Source organism: Apis cerana, linkage group LG10 (assembly GCF_029169275.1).
Source record: "Apis cerana isolate GH-2021 linkage group LG10, AcerK_1.0, whole genome shotgun sequence".
NCBI lineage: Eukaryota > Metazoa > Arthropoda > Insecta > Hymenoptera > Apidae > Apis > Apis cerana.
In genome coordinates, this window is record NC_083861.1 from 1,079,005 (window position 1) to 1,104,574 (window position 25,570).

Genomic DNA, 25,570 nt, shown 5'->3' on the forward strand with positions numbered 1-25,570 from the left:
ATTATTAGATACAGAATTAAACATTAACGGGTTGAGAAATTAATTAATTGAAATTTTGAATAAAGTCACTTTAAGTAATAATTTTATTTAAAATACTCGAATAACATTTTATTCACAATTACAATTGGTTGGTATAATTTCGTATAACTTTAGCCGCAAAATTTTCACAATTGAAGTTACTTCAATTTATTAATTCAGAGGATAACTGCAGTTATCATAAAATTATATGAAAAGTAATCAATTATAGCTATGATTAAATGTTATTCGAGCATTTTAAATAAATTTATTAAAGTTAAAGTAATTCTATTCGAAATTTTAAATTAATTTTTTAGCTTGTCCAATTCAGCCAAGTTCGGTGCTACAATTAATCTCAATTGAAATAATTTTCTATTTTTAATTTTAACTATGAATTTTAAAATTCATCTCTGATTAGACGTGTGAAATAAGCAATAATTCAAATAGGAAAACAAATCAATTGCAGTAATGAAAGACAGCTCTGATCGAACAAGAGTGGAATAAAACGATTATGATCGGACAAGTACATTTATTACGTTGAAAAATTTTTAACCAAAGAATATAGAGGAAAATAGGAACGTAACCAACGTACAATGCTGGATCTCTGAAAGCAATCTCTACGCGTCAAAATGAAATCTCGGAGAAGAAAAAAAGTTTCACGATGAGTTGGTCAGTTGCATCTGGCGAGTTGAGTTGTTCCTAGGTTTTAATGCGTGTGCACGCGGATGTGCGTAAAATCTAAAACGTTCTGGACAGTGAAATACACGAACGAGCAATGCAGACGTAACGCACCGCGACCAACGAGCAGAAATAACGCAACTGACATAACCGTAACGCGGTTTAATTGTACTGCCACCTGTTAGGGCCAACCGGAGAAATGTTGCAGCGTATAGGCTGACCATTAACTGCCGTATCTCTCTCCTAAACCGTTTTAGGGGCTTACGCGATTCCCGTAACCATGGGAAGTAACACGCGGCCTTGGCCGGATATAGTTATTTTACGAAATAATATAGTTATTTCACGAAATAGGTATTTAATTGTCAGACGATTGGATAAACAATCGAATATTGTGAATTAACATGTCACTTCGGGTTGCTGATAACACAGAACGCACTATAATTAGCTGCTTCCGTTGAATTATGCTATGAAATAAAATAACAATAGAGATGGAATTGTAAAATAGAAAGGGAAAATTACAATCGTTCGAGACGCGATTAAAACTTTATGGTAAAGATGGAAAAATCATTAGAAGCAAATTGTTTTATTCGATATATAAAAATTAGCGTTTCGATATAGAAATTAAATTAACTATAAAAGTATTATCTGAACTAATTACCGAGATATACAAAATACAATATAAATTTATAGATTAATTCTAACATCAATCGATACCGCTATACTGATAATGAGAATAACGACAATGCAACACTGGTTCGGATGATTGACCATTCTATCGTTTTTGAATCACACATTCTCTATATTTTACAGATTTAAATTGTTATTCAAAGTTCCATCAAAAATATTCGTTGCAAATTCGAACGTTTCGATAAATAAGTAAGAAAGAAGGAAGAACGATCGAAGTATATCATTGGCCCACCGCATACCCATCAACGGGCCGGAAATAGTTCCGGAAGCGCCCTAAATCCAAAGTTGGCCGGAACAGGTCCAAGTTGTAGAGGCAGGCGAGGCTCGTAGCTCGTTCTTTTTGCACTTGCCAGCCACGTAAATCCTCAAAGGGTTAAATATTCTAGGAAAGTAGAAGGTGAGCAATCCAATTTGTTCGGTTCGCGGAAATATTTATGCGTTCTTTGCAGGTCTCGCGTTACTTCGACCAGAAAGGGGGTAACCCCGATTCCCGATGCCCGACTAGAGAGCACTAGAGATGCAGCCAGAAATATAACAATAACAAAAGAATTCGCGTGATCGATCCGGCTTCACACTCGTTGATGCATATCGGCATTGGCATGCATTATTTAAAACAAAAGATATCTTATATAATATTCAAAGGACTGTGAATCGAAAAAAAACTGTGGAAATCGCAGGAAAAGGATTTTGGATTGGAGCGTTGGATATATCTCTGGCCCGTATGATGTTACGATTTTTTTTCATATGCATCGATATGTGAATAATTTGTATTCTGCAGATATTCTGCTTTATCTTAAAAATTAAGCGTAAAATGTACTCTAATCTATCTCGATAATGGCTGAGTGAAGAAAAATCTTATCGGAGTGGAATTAATTTCGAAGCGATTCTTTCTAGTTGGCTAGATATTTTTTTTTCTTTCTTTCTTTTCAATGAACGAGTTATGTTTCCCTGAATATTGCTTCAACACAAGTATTTATCAATAGGAAAGAAGAAAATAGATGTTAACGTTAAATAGAAAATAATTTCTTCCAACGATGATTCCACCGAAAATTATTTATGAAAATATTCATTAATCATTAAACTACCGTCGTGTTACTTTGGCTTATCAATTAACCGATCTTTCTCGATGAAAACTATGCTTTCACGTATTAAAATTATTTAATAATCAAAGACTGGTGTCTTACTTTGACTTACTAATTAACCGACCTCTCTCGATAAAAACTATGTATTAAAATTATTTAATCATTAAACTACTGCTACGTTACTTTGACTTACTAATTAACCAATCTTTCAATAAAGACTAAGCTTTTATATATTAAAATTGATCACCAAACAAGGTATATTACTTTGGTTTACTAATTAATCTTTCTCAACAAAAACTAAGCTTCTACGTATTAAAATTATTTATAGAAGATTAAAAATCAGATGAAATCAATTAATTTTAATCCTTTTACCAACTGAACAACTTTTTCATAAATAAACCGAATAATTTCGTATGTATTCACTTTTATTTCGAGAATCAATCTTATGAATCCCACAAATATATCAATTTATCTATATAACGTTCATTAATTCTATCTGTTACCTAATATCTAATTACTAATTTTCCTTCATAACTCTACATTATACGAGAATTCAACAACTCTTTCATTTCAATCCATCGTATTAACGATTGGCGAGATCCTAACGTATTCACCAATTGTAACAACGAGCGGTTGACGAGGCGAAACGAGGCGAGTTTCGCGACGCGTAATTCCGCGGTGGTCCATCGAGCGAAGCGACAAAGCGGGGACAAGAGGACATCTTTATAGCGGCGCGGTTCGACGCGTAATACGAACAATTAGCCGCGTGCTCACTCGTTTCATCACGCTCGTCGTCCCGCGAAACGGCTTTTAAACGTTCCATAAGCCGCTCGTAGGATTTGTCCAGCGAGTTGGCTGGCAAACAAGTAAACAGGCAAACAGCCGAGCAAACGATGGAAGCAAAATAATCAAACGGGTAAATAGCGGTTCTCCAGGATGGTGAGGAGGGGAGGGTTAAAGCGAGGAAAAGACGACGATTAGAGTAGGATTCCTTTACGTGGACAACATGATCGAAGATGTGAATTATTATTCTGTTTGCTTCTTCTTTGTCTTATTTTTTTTTTTTATTACTAATTTATAAATCTCCCTTTCTTCACGTTTTCTCACAATTTTTTTCTTTTTAATTTTCATCTTCACATTATTCTCTTTATAATCTTTCATTCCCTCTCCCCTCTCCCCACACTCTTTCTACCTCTTATATTCTCATTGCGCTTCCTTTTTTTAATTTCCCATATTTTTATTCTTCTTCTTTTAACGCAATATCTCATTTCCCCTATTTTTATCATCCTACCCTCCCCCTTCTCCGCCCCCTTCCCTTCCCATTTTTTTCATTATCCTCCTTTTTCTCTGTTTCGTCAATCTTTCTTCCCTTTTATCATTCCCCCCCTCCCCTTCCCTCCCCGTATCGTTCCTTTTTTACCTGTCTCTTTTATCATTCTCTCTCTCTCTCCCCCACACAAGCGGTAAGGCGACTGAAAATGTTAAAGGCCGAATGTAGCCACCGAGATAAAACCGCGCCGCTCGTTATTTATTCACAGTTGCCGCCGTCGCCGCGGTCGCGACCGCGACTCCCTCGTTTCGCTAATACCGTTGCATCCGCTTCGTGGATCTCGCCTTTTAAATGTTTCACTCGCGCGCGAGAGGCCGATTCAACGAACGTGCACGGAAATTGGCTGGAAAAATAATTACGCCGAGTATGTACAAGAATACTCGAAATCCAGAAATTTGAAACAATTGAAACAATATTGAATTTCCTATGAAATTTTCATATACGTTATACACATTTTCTTTCTTTCTTTCTTTCTTTTTTATATCATTTTTTTTCGATCTTTCTGTGAGAAATAAATTACAAAATTATTTGCAATAAATAGCGAATTTTTATGATAAATTTTTATAAAATTTTTTGTGAGGGGATCAAAGAAATGGAGTTTAAATGGAGTTTTGCTTTATTCTTCAAATACTATAATGCACGCTGTTTCGAATACTTTGTGTTTTCTTGAATAATGTATGCATTCTGTAGATTTCTGTACATTGAAATTACGTATAAATTCATAAATATTCGCAAACTTGGTACATTATAATTATATTAATTGCAGAAGTAATATTTATGTATATTGCACTATACAAAATACAAAATTGTTTTTGTGTAAATTTATAAATAATATTAAAAGATAATACAATGTGAAATGTTTCGCTTTTAAATACGGTTTATTGCAGAATTAGAAATGTAGGAAGACAGGAAATAATGTTGAATAATTTATTATATATATCGAGATCGGATAAGCTTTAGAGAAACTGTAGTTTATTTATCTTTTTTTAACAAATGTTAAGCGCTGCGGTTATAAAAGCAGCCAAAATTCTGAAGTCGAAAGTTTGAGAAGCTGTATCAGATAGTTTTTAATCTCTCGCAAACAAAGGGGTTTTCGCAAGTTAAGAAGTTTCGCGAAAGAATTTTGTATATCTTCGTGGTTCACATCGCATTATTTAGAAATTTGTTATTTCTTGTAATATTATGAAGTAATATCACATTATGAAGTAATATCAAGTATATATAAAAACATTCATTTACCTGTCTTTAATTATAATTATTAAAGATATTAAAAATATGATAGCAGCACTCTTATTGCATTATTTGCGAATCTATAAATGTCAAAAAATATTGCGAAACGAATATTTATTAGTAGAAATATAATTGTTTAACAGTGGCTTGAGCTTATCACGAGAAATGATTAAATATGTGTTTTGGATGACGAAAGAATATGTTAAAATGAATAAAAGATTGAGAAAGGAAATGAATGGATCAGTCAATATAGAATACAAGAAAAGCATACATGCGATAATTTTGAAAGAAATTTTATGAGTATCTCTGAACGATTATACTCGTAAGATTAATAAATAAATATTGCTAATGATTTGTTGTAAACAATTAATTTAAAATCCCTTTTGCATAAATCACATGCATGTGAAATTTATTTAAAATAATCCTTTCGATATACATTTCTAATTTTTTATTTAGAAAGTGATGAAACAAATTCATAGAACTCCGTCTTTTAATCTACAAGAATATATTATACATTTCTATAACAAGAAGAAAATTTTCATTCATGAAATTTGCATTTTAAATAAAATATTGTCCTTAATTATTTCCCGTTCTTAATCTTCCATAGTTGAAACAGTCCTTACATTTGTCTTCTACACTTCTATCCAGACTTCTGTCCTTTCAAACCGACATCTTCCATAACGTTTCTCGGCATCGTTGCGAAATTACAATTTGAAAGGGCGGCCTCTGACGACTTTTCAAAACTGACCCGAATTTAAACATTAAAACACGGCGCGGTGCAGTTTTTTCATCCAATTAAAATCTAAATTTCGAAACGCGCAACTTCTCGCATGGCAACTAAAACACGAGAAAATTACTCTTTATTTATGCTATACTCTTTACCGAATATGAAAATTTTACTCCGAAAATGTTTCTTTCCAAGTTGGATAAGATTCGTTTCAAATTATTCAGCGAAACTTTGTTGGAAATTTGAAATAAATATATTAGAATTTGATAAAATTTGTAAAAATTTAATGAAGATTGTACAAATGTCATTCAAGTTTTATAAATTATATTGTAAATTTTCTCAGTATAATTTTAAACTATTGAACTAGAAGAGAGACTAAAAGTTTCTCGATTTCAAAAGATATAAAGTAAGCTACGATTTATTTCGTTATTGAATAATAATCCCTTAATAATTAAAAAGTTTCTCGATTTCGAGGGATAAAAAGATAAATTATATTGTACTTCATCGCTAAACGATGATCTGAATGATTAAAAATATTTTTGTCTCGAAAATTTTACAATCGTTTCAACATTCCATTACAGATAAAAGGATGATTAAACAAAACCTCGAAGGGACATGAAAATAAAGATCAAACCTCTCATTCGCACTCGATCGAATGTAAAATCTCTTCGTTGGTCGAAAATCAAACAAACCTCAAATCGCGGGACAGACAATCCAAACGTGAAAGAAATTCACAAGCAAACGAAGCTCGTTTGCGCGGTTCCCTCTGTCCTCAAAGCCCCTTTTGCCATGAATCATTCCCTTTCGCGATCCGATTCCACGGTAATTAACGTTGACTGACTCCGAACACGCGTGTTGTCGATCCGCTCGAGCGGCAACTGCGCTCAACCCCGTCCTTCTCTCCGTCTTTTTCCGCTTCGAGCCAGCGCCATCGTGGGCGCAAGGCCACGTGCGCGAGCGTGATTTCCTTTGATTAACGGCTCTTTCTATGTGAATTAGAAAGCAAGTTGCTCGGTTGGAGAACGTTGGAATAATGAAACGATCGGGTGAAGAATCGAGAGAAGGCATTTCGATATTGTTGCCTGGTGTGCCGCAGGTATTTTGATTGATTCGTTTAGACGTAGATGGGTTTTCCCGGATGTTCTATGTGGATAATGGAAACGGGGTTTTGGGAAATAGTTTGAGAGAGTTCGTTGTTTGGTATGTTTCAGATGCAGTGGGGTGAAGCGTAATTGGTTGAGATATTAATTGGAGGATAATTTGATGATTAATAATGGAATATAAGGGAGTTATAATTGATATTTTGAGAAGGTATAGAGATAATGATTGGATTTCAAGATTCAAAAGGAGGAAATATTAATGTATCATATCGTTCATTTTTAATTTCTGCGAGGAATCTTATTCGATATTTATCCTTTGCTTTGGGTACGATGCTGAAAAATATACAATATTTTCGAAATCGTGATACAAATTAACATAATAAATGGATGCAAGAATAAATTAGAAAGAAGGATAATATTTTTTCGTTTTAACGAAACTTGAAATTAACCATCGTCAAAAGCTGAATTCTACATGTGAAAATAAAAAAAAAATGTAGCATAAAATTTTATCACTTTTATTTTTGAGAAAATTACGATTGAACGTTTACTATACGATCTGTTTCTATGATTTCAACGATTTAAATATAGAATATTTAAAGAGATATCGCGATACAATAATTAAAAAATACATATTCATCTTAAAATAAAAATATTTTACATAAAAGTTTTTTACATTCTCATCAATAAAAATTTGACATTATAATAAAAAATCAATAAGGATATAAAAACGAGAGGATCTGTCGAAATTGGAAAGATTTTACGAGCAAATATACAATAGCAAAAAACATCCGCATATGCGCAATCGAGAGAGAGAGATTTGTATGACTATCAACGCGTCGAACGATAAAGCTTCGTTTCGTAAGAATTAAATTCCGTGCGATGATTTTTGAATATCGAAACGGACTCGCTCCCGGCATTGAATCGTTCACATTTAAAAAATCAACGATACAGATCGTTTTGTTACACGCCACGTGTATATACTCGCCGCAATAGAACAATGGAATTTATTTGGTCAAGCAAATATTTGCCATACTAAATATTTAAAGCTCGTTTCACCGTAATACCTTGTTCCTTCCAACGTTTTACCATCGATCGGTCAAATCTGTATCCGTTTTATTTGCCGAAAATAAACTGGAAATAATCGGATTAAAGATAATAAACGATTCTAATAAACTAGTTATTTTCCACGATATTCTTGTAGTATCGAAAAATACATAATTATATTTCTTATTTGCCATGATTTTTAGTAAAACGATATATCATCGAATCAAGTTAAATTCTCGATTATAATGTGTAAGTCACTCAACATTCACCAATTTAATTAAATATTTTTTATTATAATCCAAAAATAAAAATGAGAAAAGAAAATTCAAAGTTATTTTCGAAAAAATTAATTATTCGCAACTATCTTCCATTTATTTTCCTTTTAAAAATCCTAATCACAATTCGAATTATTTTCACTTTAAAATCACCCTCTATTCACCCAAAATTATCCTCTAATCTCATCCCGCGGATAATTATTCAACAGCTCATCACGGGTATCGGCACGGATCCCTTTTATTTTCATTTCTACTTTTAATCACCGAGAAATTTCCCTAAGCTCTGGGTCCGGCTGATGTATTAAACCGGCGAGGACACGCGACGTTAATATTTCGGACGGTCCTTGCGGCATGACGACGGCCTGCAAGAGCCAGCTTCTCATACATTCGGCCTACTTCTCCGTCGGTTTGGCTGGCTCGCGTTCAAAAGCAAAAGTAGCTGAAAACCCGGCGGCCATTAGACGGATATTTAGCCGCCGTCCCATCCCTCTTTGGTCCGCGATTACGCGGCCCCAAAGCCATGTGCCGCTAAAGTAATCCCTTTGAAAGACGAACGGAGGAGTGGGAGGGAGTACAGAGTCACGATTCACGCTGAGTGGTCACCGATAAAAGCGACTCCGTGTAATTTTGTGTCACTGCAGGACTCCGTGTTCAATTTACTGGCCGGGAAAAACTTTGTTCCAACCTGGTCACATTACTTTCCTGACCTCTCTATTCCGCTCCCTTCTCTCTTTCGCCCGCCAACTATTTCCATCTTTCTCCCACTCGTCCGTTCTCGCCATTCTCCGTCCATTCGCACGAGAGAGAGTAATAAGTACTCGGTCACGGTGCGAAACTGTTCGGTCCACGCTGGATTAATTCAGCCTGCTTTATTACAACATTCTCGCGTTTATGGTCGTGGAAAGTTCACCCGCCTTCCCTCCCCCTCCGCCTTCTCCTCCTCTTTCTCTGCTTCCAGTGTCTCTGTTCCACCCCACGCGAGAGAAACACTCGACCGTGCGATCGTCACGGGGATTTTTTCTTCCTTCCTTCCTTCATTCCTTTTTTTTCTTTTCCTTTTTTTTAACCCTCCTCCTCCTCCTCCTCCCGAACCCCGTTTTCGCTGCGAAACTTTTTCCATCCGGTGGGAAAACACTCGAAAACGGGGAACTCGAGCGAACTTCTCTTGAGAGAGAGAGAGAGAGGGAGGGAGAAAAAGAGAGAAATCGACGCGAAGCCGCCGGTGAACGATTGTCGAATTCGTGGAAAACAGCCTTCATGGTTAATTGTTGGAGCAACGTGAGAGTTTTAAGTTGAGGTTGTCGAGAGGGAAGCGGTAAACAGATTTTTGAACGGAGGTACGATGTTACGGGCACTCGAAGGAATCTGGTTTTTCAGGATTTCCAGAATTTTTAAATTTTATTTAAATCGCTCGATTCAACATTGTTATATAATAAAAGTTAATTTTTGTTTCAAGTTTGAAATTTTATCTTCAAAATTGTAAGTAATAATTTCGTTATTATAAATTGTCATTTTATTTGTCATAAAATTTAAATATCCGTAATTTCAATTCATGTAAATAACAATTCGTACTAGAAATCATCCCAAATTTTGTCCAAATTCAAATCAATTATTAATTTAATTTGAACGAAACAAACATGTAAAAAAATACGATTCATACGTAGTATCAATTTAACAGAAACTCTTCGATTTGAAACGAAGGCTCACAGCGACAATGAGAAAATTGGATCTCGCTAGGGCCACCTCTTTTCCCTCTCTCCCTCTTTTTCTCTTCCTCTCCCCGACTTTATTCCAACGTTTTCCTCATGTTATTTTATTTAACGTACGTCCTCGACTCCGACTCGATTCAATTATTCAAATTCCGTTCCAGCCTGGCCTTGACTTCCGTCCACACCCCCCTCACCGAACCACCATCCCTCCAGTCCCTCCAGAGATTTCCCTTCTTCCGATGATTTCCTCCTGTATTTCCATCGAAGTTCTGCCCTCGACTCGATGTTCCATCGGTAATGCCATAGGGCTTTCGAAGCGCCCCCTCTCCTCCCCCCCTCCCACCCCCGAGACACAGAATCGGTCCTCCTCTTTTTCGAACGAGACACGAATCCTCGAAAAAGTAGGTGTAGCTTCGTGTAAGATTGGAAAAAGGGGGTGTGCACTTGGAGGAGTGCTAGAGAACTCGAATATATATCCCGGCTCGTCTTCTTTGAGAGAGGGAACGCTGTTGAGTATAGATGATATTTACTATTCTCTATGGAGATGTCTATTCGAATGGTGAATAGCGAATGATAGGTTGGTTGGTAAGTAGTGTTGGTGAAGAAATGACGGAGAATAAGAATTCTTGAAATTAATTTCTAGAAAGAGCGATAACGTGTATCTTTTTTTCTTTTTTTAAATTACACGTTCAATTCTTCGGTGAAACTTTCTCCCTATTATGTCTGCGAATAATAATCATTTCAAACGATAAATTTAATTGAAATTGTATGCATACGGTAAATTTAATAAATTGGATGATAAATATCGTTGTTGGTAAACAGTGAATTTAAACAACCGCAAATGATAAACTATATTAATTTAAAGATACGACTATTAGTGGCATGTAAATAGATCAAATGGTGTATACATTAACATCGACTAATGATTGATATCCTGAATTTACTACTAATTACTCTAATATTAACGATTAGGAAACAAACTACATATTACATATTTCATTAAATAATTATATATTGATATACTAACGAAAATAAACGAAATAAACGAAAACGATGATTTTTGGGGAAAAAGAATCAATTCTTCATAGTTCTTCATAGTATTATGTTAAAAATGAAAAGACAGTGATATTCAAAATTGATTGAAAAATTAATTATTCACAAAAGTATATCTTTTAGAAAAATTCAAATTTTTTACTTTGAGAAACTGAAATCGATACTTGTTTTTTCAAAAATAACTCTGTAACGTGCGAAACAGGGGAAAATTTTAAATTAATTTGATTTTTTTAATGTTCTATGATCTTTTAAAAAAAAATTTCTTCGTGTATAATCTCTTGTCCTCTACATAAAGACTTTTATTCAAATCAGAATTTTCAAATTAGATGAGTCTTTCTCTATGATAATATCCAAATACCTTTGCATACATCCTCAATGAATCGAACGAAGAATATATTTTCGATCATTAAACGAACTGATTCGTGACATTTTGAAATTCAATCACAATTAACTTTATTCTCAAATTTTGATCTCATTTCTTTCAAGATATATTTTAAAGTGAATAATTAAGATTCCTAAAATTCAAAATCCTCAAGTATTCATATTACATTTCTAGATCGCGACACATGTCCCCCTCGTAACTAGACATTTACAGAAAACCGACATCTTTACAACCTCGTCATTCGCCGCACGCGGCGCCTAAAATATAGACCACTTATACGACGCGTGAACGTCTCTCCCCCCCTATATTACAGAAATATTGGAAAACACGAGCTCGAGCCTTCTCGCCCCCGCAGCTCCGCGAAAATTCAAACACGACGAGTGCACGCACTCTCCAGCGACCCCCCTGAAAAATTTCCCGCTCTCGTCGTCCCTCATCCCGTCCGGATTACCGCTAATTTATATTTTCACCCGTGGCCACGCCCGGCTTCGATCGTATTTTACACGCGGGCGTGGAAATTATACCGCGTGCGCCGGTGTCAAAGGGAGCTCGCAATTTTCCAATCCGTTCGAGCAATCCGTACGCGCGCTTCGATGGCCGGACAACGAAAATTGGCCGACGCGGAAAACCACCGCGCGGCAGGGCGCGGATAACGCTTCGTTGCCTCCGTTCCGCGTGGTCCTTCGACGTGCGGCGAATAGGAGACGGGGGGAGGAAACTCTGGAGGGTGGAACGTCATAAAAATCGCGTATTTTCCATCGGAGGTGGAAAACGAACTGTTAGTCATAACGAACCGAGTCGAGACTATCGGGGATGGGAGGGGAGGGTTGTGTGCGAGAGAATTGCAATCCGCCCAAACACGCGTTGCGAGTATTAACGGACGGTGTGGAACGTATGAAACGTTTTCTCGTCTGGACGGGCTTCGTTGATACTCGCGAGTTATGCGTTCACGATTGAATATCCCCTGCTAGGGTTGGAGTGGTTGTGCAACGGTTAAAATGTGGTGGAGGGTTGGTTTACATGGTGCGTTTCATGCTGGGAGGGAAGGGGGAGGAGGGTTTAAAGGTACATCGAGGACTTTGAACGATGGTTTGGAGAAATTTATGGTGTCGTTCAATCGTGGATTAATTGTATACGTGAATTGTGTCGTTCGTCGAGTTATAAATTAGAGATGATGAAACGAAAAGTGAAGCATTAGGGTTAAGCAAATTATAAAAAAATTCAGGAACTCTTTAATGGTTACATTTTATATTATTATTGTATCGATTAACATCATCATATAATATATCGTTCTTATATAAAGTTATTATAATGTTTGTATTTCTGGAAAACTTCTGATTCATGTGAAATTTGCAATTAGAGGAAAGGGAAACAGAAATTTAAAATTTTAACTTCAAATGCCTATGGTCATTTAAATCGTCGAACGAATGAACCCATGATACGATATAATAATGAAATAGTTTCATAAGCTATTTCAAATAAAATTATTTATTATAATTTTTGCGATACGTGTATTTATATATAATGGAAAATCTAACTTCGAATCAATTTAATTTTGATCATCCAGGGATTGTCTTCGAAATATCAATTCACTATGAATAGTTTTCTAACAGATTATGAGTTTATTTTCGTATAAACATTTTTTTAAATCAATTTTGATCTGAATCATATATATATTTATCTCTCAGATACTTGTATGCAGTCACTGGTGCTATGCTGGAACAGTCATTGATATATTTCACAAGTATCTTAAAAATGTTAAATCACAATTATTATTACATCATTTGCTACTCGACATTCAACGATTATTGCTATAATGAATGTTTAATTAATTATATATAGATAAAATTCAACGTATTGTATCAAAAATTTTCATTAATACTTCGAAAATTAATAAGTATCGAAGATTTTAAATATAGCTTATTTCCCTTCTTTTCTCTCCAAATTTTATATCGATCAAAAACTTATTTATTATACTTTTATAATAAAGAAAAAAATTAAATTTTAACGAATAGAATGAAGTAGTATATTTTTTTAGAATTACGAGTTAAATTAAAATCAATAACCAATAATTTTAATTCGTCCAATATAATCCTGATGAAGTTCAAATTAGAATGCAGCAATCCATTCAAAAATTAAACTTCTATTTACCAAAATAAAATTTCATTCGCGACCGACCAAATAAAATTTTAACAAATAAAATCGGAAGGAGATTCAATTTTTTATGAAATATATAACTTCAATTAATATTTATAACGAGCCTACTACTAATTTTTATTTAATATTTTAGATTTTAAATTTTAATGTAATTTACATTTTAAGTATACTTAAAATGTTAAACATTAAATCAATAGTAATATATAATACAATTACATTATTAAGATATTACATATTATATCATTATCAAACATACTACATTTGTTATCATCAAATTATCTTCTGGGATTAAATTTCAATTCGTTAGAATAAAATTTCGTTTGTTTATTATTAAATTTAAAATTAATATTTGAAATTAATATTTCCAAATTATTCGTTTCACTCGTTTTAATCTTAATGCACCCTGCAAATCCTCATCGTCCGATCTGTCCGAAATTTCTGGCATATTCCGCGAAAAACGTCCAGCATAGTTTACACGGAACCGAATGGGACGCGCGGCCGGTTCCAATAAAAATTGTCCTGGTTGTCAGCGTAAAAATATATTATCCTATAGTAGAAAAAAATTCACGAGCGTGGTTGCGTAGGGGAAAAGAAGAAATACAAGCGTTGCACACGCAGCTGCGTTATTTTCACGGCGATTTGTCGGCTCTGTCGTACGTTATCCGGTCACTAGGGGCCATTATCATGAAAATTAGGAAGCGTCGTTGCAACCTGTGCGCGTCGACGGTGAATTAATTTTTCATAATTCAACCGACGGGATGAGGAGGGGGAAAAGAGGGGGAGGGATTTAATCGTCGTCAAACGAGGCGCGGCAGGGGAAAAAAGCGCAAGGGGCGCTTGCTGGTGCGTGGCTATCGGGATTGAAATTCCGCGCAGGAGGATCGATCGTGGTTTAATTACGAGTACATTTTGACGAATGTACCTGTGTCACGGTTAATCTACGGATATCATTTTCCCACCTCGTGTCCCAGTTTTCTTCTCGTTTTTTTGTTGGCCTTTGGCTACCTCTAATCGATCGTGGATCAAAGTGTTTTTAACGTGGAATTAATTTTTTTTCTGCTTCTCGAATGGAGGGAAATATGCACTGCAGGGAAGAGAATGATATTTTATTCGATATATTTTCATGTATTTTTATATAAATTCAATTTAATGTTAATTCGTTGTGTCTATTTATTGTATATAAGAAGAAAGAGAAATTAAATTAAAATAAATAGGGAAAATTGGTATTCAAAAAAAATTGTTTAAAAGTTGAAAGCATTAGATGAAATGAGGTTGCGGTGTAGTAGCGCTGCGTCTCGCTTCATATGATGTAAAAATTAAATTGCTTGTAATTTGAAAAATAAGCTTTACGGATATTTTCGCAAACCTAGTTTCGTGTATCACCACTGTGATAAAAGCTTTTTATCACAGGGGCCAGATAAAGAGCTGACCACAAGCGCCTCTTAATACTCCGACACTATGGAGTATTTTCCTATAAGAAAAAAAAAAAAAGGCACAATATAAAAAGACATATAGAGTTTTCTAATAGACTTTTATGTGAAAATATTGACTGAAAAAAAATATTTATTAAAAATCGATGGACAGTAGCATATAGTCACTTCAAATATTTTCTACTTTAAAAATATTTATCTTGACGCAATTTATTTCATGCTCTAAGTATCAAGTAAAATAAATAACACTTACATTTCTTAAACTTCTATTTTATTCGAATTCCCCTTTAAATTGTATTATTTGAATTATTTTATATTATTATTTTAACTATTCTATAATTTCTATATGAAAAAATAAATTGAAAACGTAAAGTGACATCTTTCTTATTGAGTTTCATTTCCAAATAATTTGATATTTTAGAAATAAAAGATTTGTAGAATATATATACACTTGACTGATTACATTAAATTATAGACTAGTTTTGATTCTAAGAAGATTTATCATCAATGTTTTTATTAATCACAAGAGTTTCGAATGTAGAATTTTGTAACGTGCATAAGATAATTCGCTTCTAGACATAATATTAACGTAAGAGTTATTTCTTGATACTGTATGTCGCAGTGTTGAGAAAACAATAAAACCTAAAAATTTTATTTAAAAATAATAACAAGCCATGATATCGATATTTCCACTTATTTTTTCTTAGAATTATGTTTTTTTAGTTTGTATTACCAATTTAATAATACTCTGTATATTCGTTACATTCAATACATTTTATATTTCATTTCACGTCTCTAAATATATGATTTACAAAACCCGTAAAAGATCTACCGATATCAAAAATTTGTAGAAATACTTTTTAATAAAATAAATAAAATAACTTAAATGTAATACAAAAATAAAAACTAAAATAAATCAAATTTCGAGAATACGCATATATCATTTCCTATTGATAAAACATATGGATGTAATCTCGCGTGCAAACGATGCAAATTTTAAAATTCTCAATATACCTAAAACTTATTATTTAGCATTTTCAATTTCCTCTCTCTAAAATCGACTCATCTTCCCTCGCTTATTCAGAATCTCGCGGTAACCGGATGAACGAATTCCGCCGAGAAGGTTTCCGCTATTCCATTGAATTAACCGTGAGGCAAGATGCCCCTCAAAGCAACCGGAAGATCCCCCTTAATTCGGATCCTAGTCAGACTTCGCATCCTCCAAGCTCGCTCGCTTCGAGGATCTTTCCGCACAGATTCGCGTATTCGTCACGGCAACAACAATGACTAAGGCATTTGCGATTCAAATGTCTTGGTTGGAAACAGGCAAGACTCGTGTCATTCCGATGTCCACGGCTCACTTGCGTGTGACGCGCATCGCTGACGGTTGCATTACGCTTCCCCCGTTTCGTTTTCTCCCTACCCTCTCTTAGGCGCGATTGTCGAGACGTTTCGGGGAGGTTCGAAAGCCACTATCCACGTCAGCAGCCAGGCGTCAGGCGGGCCAGGTTTCACGCTAGGTGGCCGGTGAACAAGCGTCGAGACGGCGTCAGCGTTGCTGCTGCGGTCGACGCTGACGACCGCCAACGCTTTGAGACCAAAATGGGGGGTTCCGGGCTATGGAAACGCTTGCGAGTCTTGACTATGTTCGAGGGGGTGCGAGGTTGAGGGATGATGATGGGATGAATCGATGTGAGTGCGTTTGTGTAGGTGGATGGCGTGAGAGTGATAGGATTTTGTGGAGCGAGTGAGGAGTGGATTAGAGAGATAGGTAGGTAGATGGTGTGGAGAATTTGAGGCGTGGAAGAAGAGTGTTTTGGTTCGAGAGCTTGAGATTATCATGCGAATGAGGGATGCATGGCCAATCGTGTTGGGTGAATGTGAATAGGGGTTGAATGAAAAAGTTAGATAACAGAGGGTCAAGTCGAAAAGACAATCACAGTTGGAGAGTTAAGATGGAATTTTTATGGAAACTAGTGATGTACAATTTTTCACTGTGAAGATCTTATAATATGAAAATTATAAAATAATAATCTTGCGTATTAAAAATATGAAAAGTATTCTATAAATCATTTAATAATGCAACATATGTATTGAAACAGATTTTTATATTGTACAAAAGGATAATTATTTTAAATTTTCTTATTCATTTCAATATCCTTCAAGTATGTTATCAAAATCATCATTCTAGATAATTTTTTTATTTTATTTTTTATTTTAGTTTTAGTTTCCAAGATATTTCTAAAAACTAATATAACGTGTAATAAATAAATCGATGTAATGTGCTTTATCTAATGTATGTAATATAATTTAATATAATCATTAATTTTTTTCTTTATTATTTAAATTAAATTATATAGAAATATGAGTATCATTAGTTTATGTCAAAATTTATGTCACAATGAATGTATTCATAAGATAATTTCAAAATTTTAAATATCTCAGAAATTAAAGTCGAGGCGGGAAAAAGTTGTTCAGAATGGTAACAATAGATCATATTTTGACAATATATTTCAAAATCATTGAAATCGATGAGAAGATCACATTTCTATATAATTACTTGTCAAAGTATTTAAAAAGTAATTAACATTGTTTAATTCACGTGATATTCACAATTAATAGGAATATATTTATTATGATTTTGAAAAAATTAAATTTGCAAAACTTTTTTAGTAAATATCCAATCCAATTAAAATACGTTATAATTAAAATATGTCAAAATTTTAAATTTCGAAATTAAAAATGTGACATAAAATTTCAATTTTTTAATGTCATGTTTAAAAATATACCTTTCCTGTAACGGGGATTATAGCAAAAATAAAAGAAGAAAAAAATGGACATACATTTCTAAAATAAATATAATACAAATACATAATGATTATGATTCTGAAAATTAATTGCTGCAATTTTAAAACTTAAAATTGATATTTATTTAACTAAGATAATCGTTTTGAACAAACTAGTATTCCAAATATGCTGCAATTCATATATATCGTCACAGTAGTAGAAGACAGGTTTAGTCAGACGCGCCTCGCATTCTCTATAAAGCAACTTCATTATTAAAAAGGATATCTAAAACGAGATTTCCATCAACCAATCATCCCGCACAACAAACATCGAACAAAAAAACCAACTAAAAATATCTTCAAAGTAAAAATTCATAATATACATCTAATATTCTTCAAATTAAAACTATCCTTAATTCTGTTTACGCTTGCTCGTTAAGAAAAACTCATTTAACAAATAAATAACATTGCATACGAATATCAGATATACAAATATATATCCCTTAACATAGCAAAAACGGTGGACAAGGGAAAATAAATAAAAAAAAATATTATGTATGTCCCCCTCTCGATTTATATCGCGGATATATTCTTTACCCGATTATTTTCGGGGTGAAGGATACGCAACCGCGTAGTAATTCCGCGGATGAATAGTTAAAAACACGGGAACACACAAAATGAATGAAAGTCATACGCATAAATTTGCACGCTTATGGAGGCCGATACAGAGCCTCCCCTCTGTGCTTCGTAATTCCCTCGGTTTTTGTTCGTAGGGAGGGATGAAAAAGCCGTTGGCCGAGGTTTGCAGCGATAACCACTGGTACAAACCGCCCATGATAATAATTAAACGAAAGTTAAATGGGAAATCTCGAATTGCACGATAAGGGGTCCCGGTGTCGAGACGGGGAACAGCTTCGGGAATTAGTTTCGATTCTGTCACGTAGCTCGGTTGCTCGAAATCCCCGCAGCCGACCGCGGGACACACCCCCGCCCGCGACACGTGAGAATAACGCGAAATTAATTTTCGCCTGTCTGAATTTAATGACTTCGCGCTTCGATACCGCGGCCGTTCTTCGCGTTTTCGATCCACGCCGCAGATAATCGATGATTTATCGGTAATGGGGCACGGCCGGGGTGAACGGAAGAACCGGGTATATAGTCGGTTTTAATAGGAATTTTCGCGACGTTGTGTAATTTTTTTTTCTCGAAAAATTATGAAGATGAAAGATGTATTTGAAAAACAATTAATTTGGAACTTGGATTTTTCAGTTTCGATTTCTCTTTATGAAATATATTTTAAATGTAATTGGATTTTAGTGATGATTATAATAGGATACTTCGTGAATTATAAGAATCAATAATTGATTCAACTCCAGGAAGATGAATTACGAGAGAACGGTTCAAATTATTCAAACCTCGATTATTAGAATTGTCAGTTATACGAATCAATATTGTCATTATTCTCTCTTGGAACTTTAGTCTAACAATATCGATTGATGTAATAATTATTTAATGTATAAATTATTTAATAATAATGTATATATTTTGTAATATATATTACATTTCAAATTACAGTACTAATATTTAATAAGTAATTTTAAGAGTAATTCCTATACTTATTAACTGGCTAAATGGTTTATTACTCGAATTATTCGATTTTCAGAATTATCTCCATCCTAATTAATTCCGATAATCGATATTATACTTGTTTTTTGGAATATATGAATTCTGTATTTTGACATTAAAATTAAAAAATTTTCGAAAAGAATGAAGTTATTTTAATTTCTGATAATTAATGAATCCATCTGGTATAATTTCTGGTTACAAAATTAGCATCACTCAATATTTTTCGTGTTTTTAATAAAATTTAATGGCTTAAATACTATTTTATTATCTACTATTTTCTTTTTTATGTACTGTTTCGTCATATTATTTTTCATATGATTTCTTTATATTATATTTTTTATATTATCTAATACGACTAAATTGATAATATATATATAAATATTTCAAATAAATTTTAAATATTCTCAACCGACTTCATGTAAGGAGAATTATATAGCCATCGAAATATAATAAAAAGTAATAAGATATTATATATCATAATTAATAAAATTTTCAATATTATCTAATATTATCATATAAATATATTAACAATTAAATTTCATTCAGGTCTTTAAATTTTATTGAAAACATGAAAAATGTTGATAATTTTAAAGTGATCATAACTTTTTAGTTAGAAACTGTATGCATCATTGTATACAATTGTATACATATATTTATACCTACTTATATATATTTTTATATACTTATAAAATCGTTTTCAAGAAGGAAGCAATATAAATCCCGCAATGACATTTTTCGTATAGTTAAAAAATAAAAATTTGCTTTTCTTAAATAATTAATTCAAGATTCAAGAGACATTCAACAGACGAAAGGATCGACGAAAGAAGAGGGAGAGAAAAATTTTCGCGAACATTCAAATGCATCTTAATATACAGAGAAAAGCTCGAGCTACCATTATGAACTATGAAATAGAAATCTGGAGGCAATTGTAAAAGTTATTTACAACACGGTATTTAAATTCCTTTCGTCAGGATGAAAAGTGGACCGTTCTTATGAAATTATTACCGCCACCAGAAAAGACGGTGTAATTACCGCGGCTCGTTACTTAAGAGAATCGTAATCCGCAAACGTCACGGACACTGAGTCTACTTCAGGTGAATTTAAAAACTTGGCCAGTGGCTAGTTATCCGGTCGATTTAATGAAATTCCTCTTGGATATATATATATATATATAACAAGAAGACGTTAGTGACACAAACGAAGTGGCCATTAATAATATGAAACGGCGGTGTCTCGTTATTTCCACGTTTTTTCGTGCCTTTAATTAGCAGCCGTTGAAAAAAAATCTCGGTCGAGCGAAACGATATCTTTAAGACGGATACAAATTCTCTTTAAAACGAACGGTTTAACCGTTGTCGATATTTCACTCTTTAATCGGGACGGAGGATAATAAAAAGAAGGTGTCGATCGACGAGACAGAAAACGAGGAAAAGATAAAGCCAGGCAAAATCAACGCTAGTGAACCGAGTTGTTATTCACTTTTACAAAGTTATAATCCGCGGTAAAATTGAACGGATGCCAACCGGTTCTGGAATTATATCAGACACGCTGCAACAGGTTCTCTAACGCATCGTCGAAACAACGAAATCTCGCCAACTTACGTCGGCTATTATCGAAGTTTGAATTTTTCAATTTATGAATACGTAATTAGCTTTGCCGATATTCTATTCACTTCGATTATTATTATTATTATTCATTTTCATCTAAAATTTAATTATTGAAATTTATTAAAATTTATTATTCTCGATCGAAATACGATCAAAATATTTTATCATAAATTAAATAAATTATTTTCAGAGATCAGGACCAAGCGACCGAGAGAAAGAATTTATATTTTTCTTGCTATGATATTATTAGAGCGTCAAGCATACTATATGAACGAAAAAAAAAAAACAAAAATAGATCAGATGCATATTGCATAAACATTGCATCCAATCCATCGTAAGTTTATTTTCAGATGAACGAAAGGTTGTAAGTGAGATAAATTTCTTAATTGTATATTAATGCTGTTATTATTGTAATTGTAATTATTATTTTATTCGAATAAAAAACATTTAGAAACATGCATTCATCTATTAATAATAAATCTCTTCCTTCCAAATTTGAAAATTATTGACGAGCACTCGATAAGTATTTTAAACTACACTTGAATGAACATATATTATAAATCTCCTCGACAAAATTTATTTAAGGATAGTTTGTGGTTCGAGAATCCCCGTTCCAACTTATAAGAGCAATATTTTGAATATAATCGTTATTCCTCTGCATATTCAAAATGCAGAACAATAATTCCGCAACGTTCAAGAAAGAAAATATTTTTCATCATCGTGTTCCCGCACATTCGTAGTTGCGAAACGAGAAAAATCTATCGTTCTACGCATTTCACGGTATTCTATACACTTCGAATACGATCGTTAGCAGTTTATTCGTATTCGACGCGCAAAGCAACGATTTCGCATGGCGACGAGTGCCCGTTCCCTTCGCGAAAAGGAACATGGAATTTCGAAACACGAAACTCGTTTAAATATGTCGATCGTGCGTCTATCTAACCATTCGCCGTTAGAATTCATCGTTATTTGTCGTTAGCGAGCGTTTGTTCGCAGTGTATAGGTGGAGGACGTTTGTCGCCGCCGTGTGTCCCTTGCGTTGGAGAAGGTTAAAAAAGAAGGCACGGGTCACGTACCTCGCGGAATTTCGTTCCACGCGGTGGCATGCGGTTTACGTGCCTTCGAGAGTTTCCATCATGAGTTTCCATCCTGAATTTCTCTTCCGTCCCTCCTTTCCTAGGCCATCTATCCTTTTTCCCGCGCAACGAGCGGAAACTAAACGAAACTCCGCAATGGCTGATTATTTATTCATCCCCGGCCACGTAATCGAGATTGTAATGGTTCATTTCGAGGAATTTAGTTGCCGTGCATTTGCCAATTATCCGAGCTTATTCCCCTATTATTCGCAGTTGAATTATTTTTGGCTCCAGCCACCGGTGGAAACTCGGAAACTTCATGAACGTGAACAGAAATTCTTCTCTCGTTATCGTTCAACTGGATGATTTAACCAAACTGAAACTCTGATACGTATCGCGATACATCTTAGGAAACTTTACGGGTGAAGAAAAAGCGGATTTTAAAGCAAATTCGAAGATATATTCGTCGATGCTTCTTCATTAATTTTATGTATAATCTGTAAATGTATTGATAAATCTTGGAAAAAAAGAAATGATTCTATGTATTCAAAATTGTGATATCGAAAGAATGTTTTTTCTTTTTTGATCATAATAATTTTTTAATATTGTTGTCGTCCAACTGAAATAATAAGTAAATTATTTAGTGATATTATTTAGTTGTTTATTAACGAAAATAGATTAGATTATAAACCATGAACGAAATGTTTATTTAACATGGAATTTTGAAATACGAAACTTGTTTAAATATGTCGTTCATGCGTATATTCACTGTTAGAATTAATTTATGTTAATTCTAAGTTTAATTTCAATTCAAAATTAAAAAGCTTATTTTTTTAATTTTATATAAGGCGATTATCAATTATCCGCAACAAATCTGAGATTAAAATTACTTAACCTAAATTGTTTTGACAAAACGTTTTTATTAACAATTTTTTAATGAATAAATCGCAAAGTAAAACTTTTGTTAAAACGTGATGATGATCTTTACGAAATATAAAAACATTATCGAGATTGAAAGAAAATATTTTTTTTTAAATAATTATTTTTTTGCAAGATCTGAAAATGAAAAAACTTCTTAAATATGCGTGAAATTGTGAAGCTTTTTGAAAAATGAATGGAACAGTTCATTAAAAATTATCATAAAAGAACTTGAAAAATGATCGTTTTTAGATTCTTGTTCTTCGATTTTTAATACATTTCGAGATTCTTGTAATTACGTATTGATAATATTTTAGTATCGTGCAAGGTTCAGTTACTGCAATTACACGAATGACCGTAAGGTGGAAAACAGCATACCATTGTACTCGATACAGGGAACGTGACAGAGAGTAACGATTATCGCGTACTTTCGGGCAATCAGGGGCGAATGAAGCGTCCATAGAAATTCTGCCATGGAAATTGGCCAAGAGGAACGGTTTGCATAGTCATAGAATTCGATGACATTATTATTCCAAACCGCGTAATCCATGGAACCAACTGACGAATATTTGACGCAACTTCCACTATATTCGATTGCATTTAAAATACCTAATTTCAGTAGCAATATAGGGAACAGATAATACAAAGAGAGAATTATTCGTGAATATCGTTCGAGATTCAATAAATGATACGTAACATATAATGAAAATATACTAAAATTAGGAATATCATATAAAGATTAAAAATATATTGGATCATGATGTGTACAAAATTGAATTAATTTCAATTTTTTTTTACATGACATCGTAACTTTTTCATATCAAATCACTCGAAAAAATTTCGAACAATGTTATTGAGAAATTTTGATTTCAAAAATTTATGTATATATAAAGCATAAAAAATTATATGGAACAATTTTTTCATCAATAAGAAAATATATATATAACTACAAAAGTATTCTATTTTACAGAGAAATTCTTCTAATTCAAAAATTCTAATTTCAATGAAACTTTGTAAAAAGTTTATAAAAATATATGCAGAGCATAATAAGTTAAACATGAAACAATTTTTTTATCGGAATGAAAATCTTATTGAGGGAATGAAATCAATTCTAAAGTTTTTAACATTTTTTTCAATTTTTGATAAAATTTCATTAAAATTTTTTTTAGCAAAAATATATATAAATGATTATATATGCAATTTTTTTCTGTATATGAAATATTTATTTTAAGAAGTTAACACTGAAATTTTCAGTATTTTTCGTTTTTTTTAAACATAATGATAGAACAAAATTTTAAATTAATAAAATATTAACGTTCTTTTTGTTAGAAGAGAAAATTTCCAGATAAAATTATATTAAAAATTAAAACATTATTGAAAATTTTATAAATTTAAAATATATATCAGTATATATTACCTCTGATATGAAATTGTCATTTTTTTTTATTATATGTTGATTTTAAAAAAATCCAATCTCCAATATATTTATATATTTATTTTTTAAAATTATTTTCTTTTTAAACAATTTATATTTCTGAAAATATTAAATATATATTTAAAAAATAGATATCTAAATGTTTCTTTTTACTAATAATACAATTTTCCATATTCTTTTTTCATTTCATTCAGGTTTTAAATAACCAATTATAATTAGCCAGAAAAAAAGAGAGATTCAGTAACGATTCGTTGCGTAAAACGTGATTAATATTTTCCACTTTAATTTTCTATGAAAAGAGGATTTTAAAAATAAACCCGAATAAAAATCATGATGAAGAGCATTTGTGAGCTCACTAGCTCAAAAAAAAAAAAAAAAAAAAAAAAAGAAAGAAAGAAAGAAAAATGAAAATTTAAGATAATTCTTCAAATTCAACATGATTCCATTTTGTTGAAACTAACCATAGAAGAGAGAATTAATCACGATCGATTGTACCCCAATGAATATCCAGTGCAGACATAAAACATAACTGAAGCCAGGGATTTGTTGCATCGCAACGGGATAAATTAAATGCGTCCCTCGTTATTTCACTCAAATTCACGACAAGATTCGCGTGTAATCCCTTCCGATAATGAACGGACGTTTCGGATTTATTCAATTTTCCACGCCTATCCTATTTTTCTGTTACATGCATACAGAATATGGCACATTATAATTGATAGTACGATCGGTTTTAGATCGAGAAACGATATTGGAAACGAATTTTGAAGATTAAGAATAGACGCAATATCTGTAATTTTTGTTATTTCATGGTTCGATTTAATAGTACGTACAAATCGAGTGAAATTATTATGTTTTTTATTATGAAATCAATGAAAAAGAATATTTTCCTATGCTACTTAATAAATAAAACTTTTATAATTTTAAGAAAAATATTATCTTACAAATTCGTTGTTTTCATATTTATGTTTCTTTTTTGTGTCATTAAAGTAATTTTGAAAAATTTATAGATGTTGCTTCTTTGCATATATTGCTTGTATAATATAAATTTAACATAGAAATTTTAGAATAACAAGATTTTTAGCAAATAAGTCAATTAAAATTTCATCTAGATGATAAATAATCTTTTTCTTTTCTCATTGCAAGTCAAATAAAGTTTAATTTATAACTTAATATTCGCTTTATTATTCACAATTATTCACTTAATATTCTATAAATCTTCT

The 25,570-nt window shown here is 32.8% G+C and overlaps 1 protein-coding gene across 2 annotated transcripts in view; it reads right to left on the bottom strand.

Annotated features, from left to right (window-relative positions):
- LOC108003750 (bifunctional heparan sulfate N-deacetylase/N-sulfotransferase) overlaps positions 1 to 25,570 on the bottom strand; it is a 395,004-nt gene that overhangs the window by 302,528 nt on the left and 66,906 nt on the right. The gene's annotated exons all lie outside the window — the stretch shown is intronic.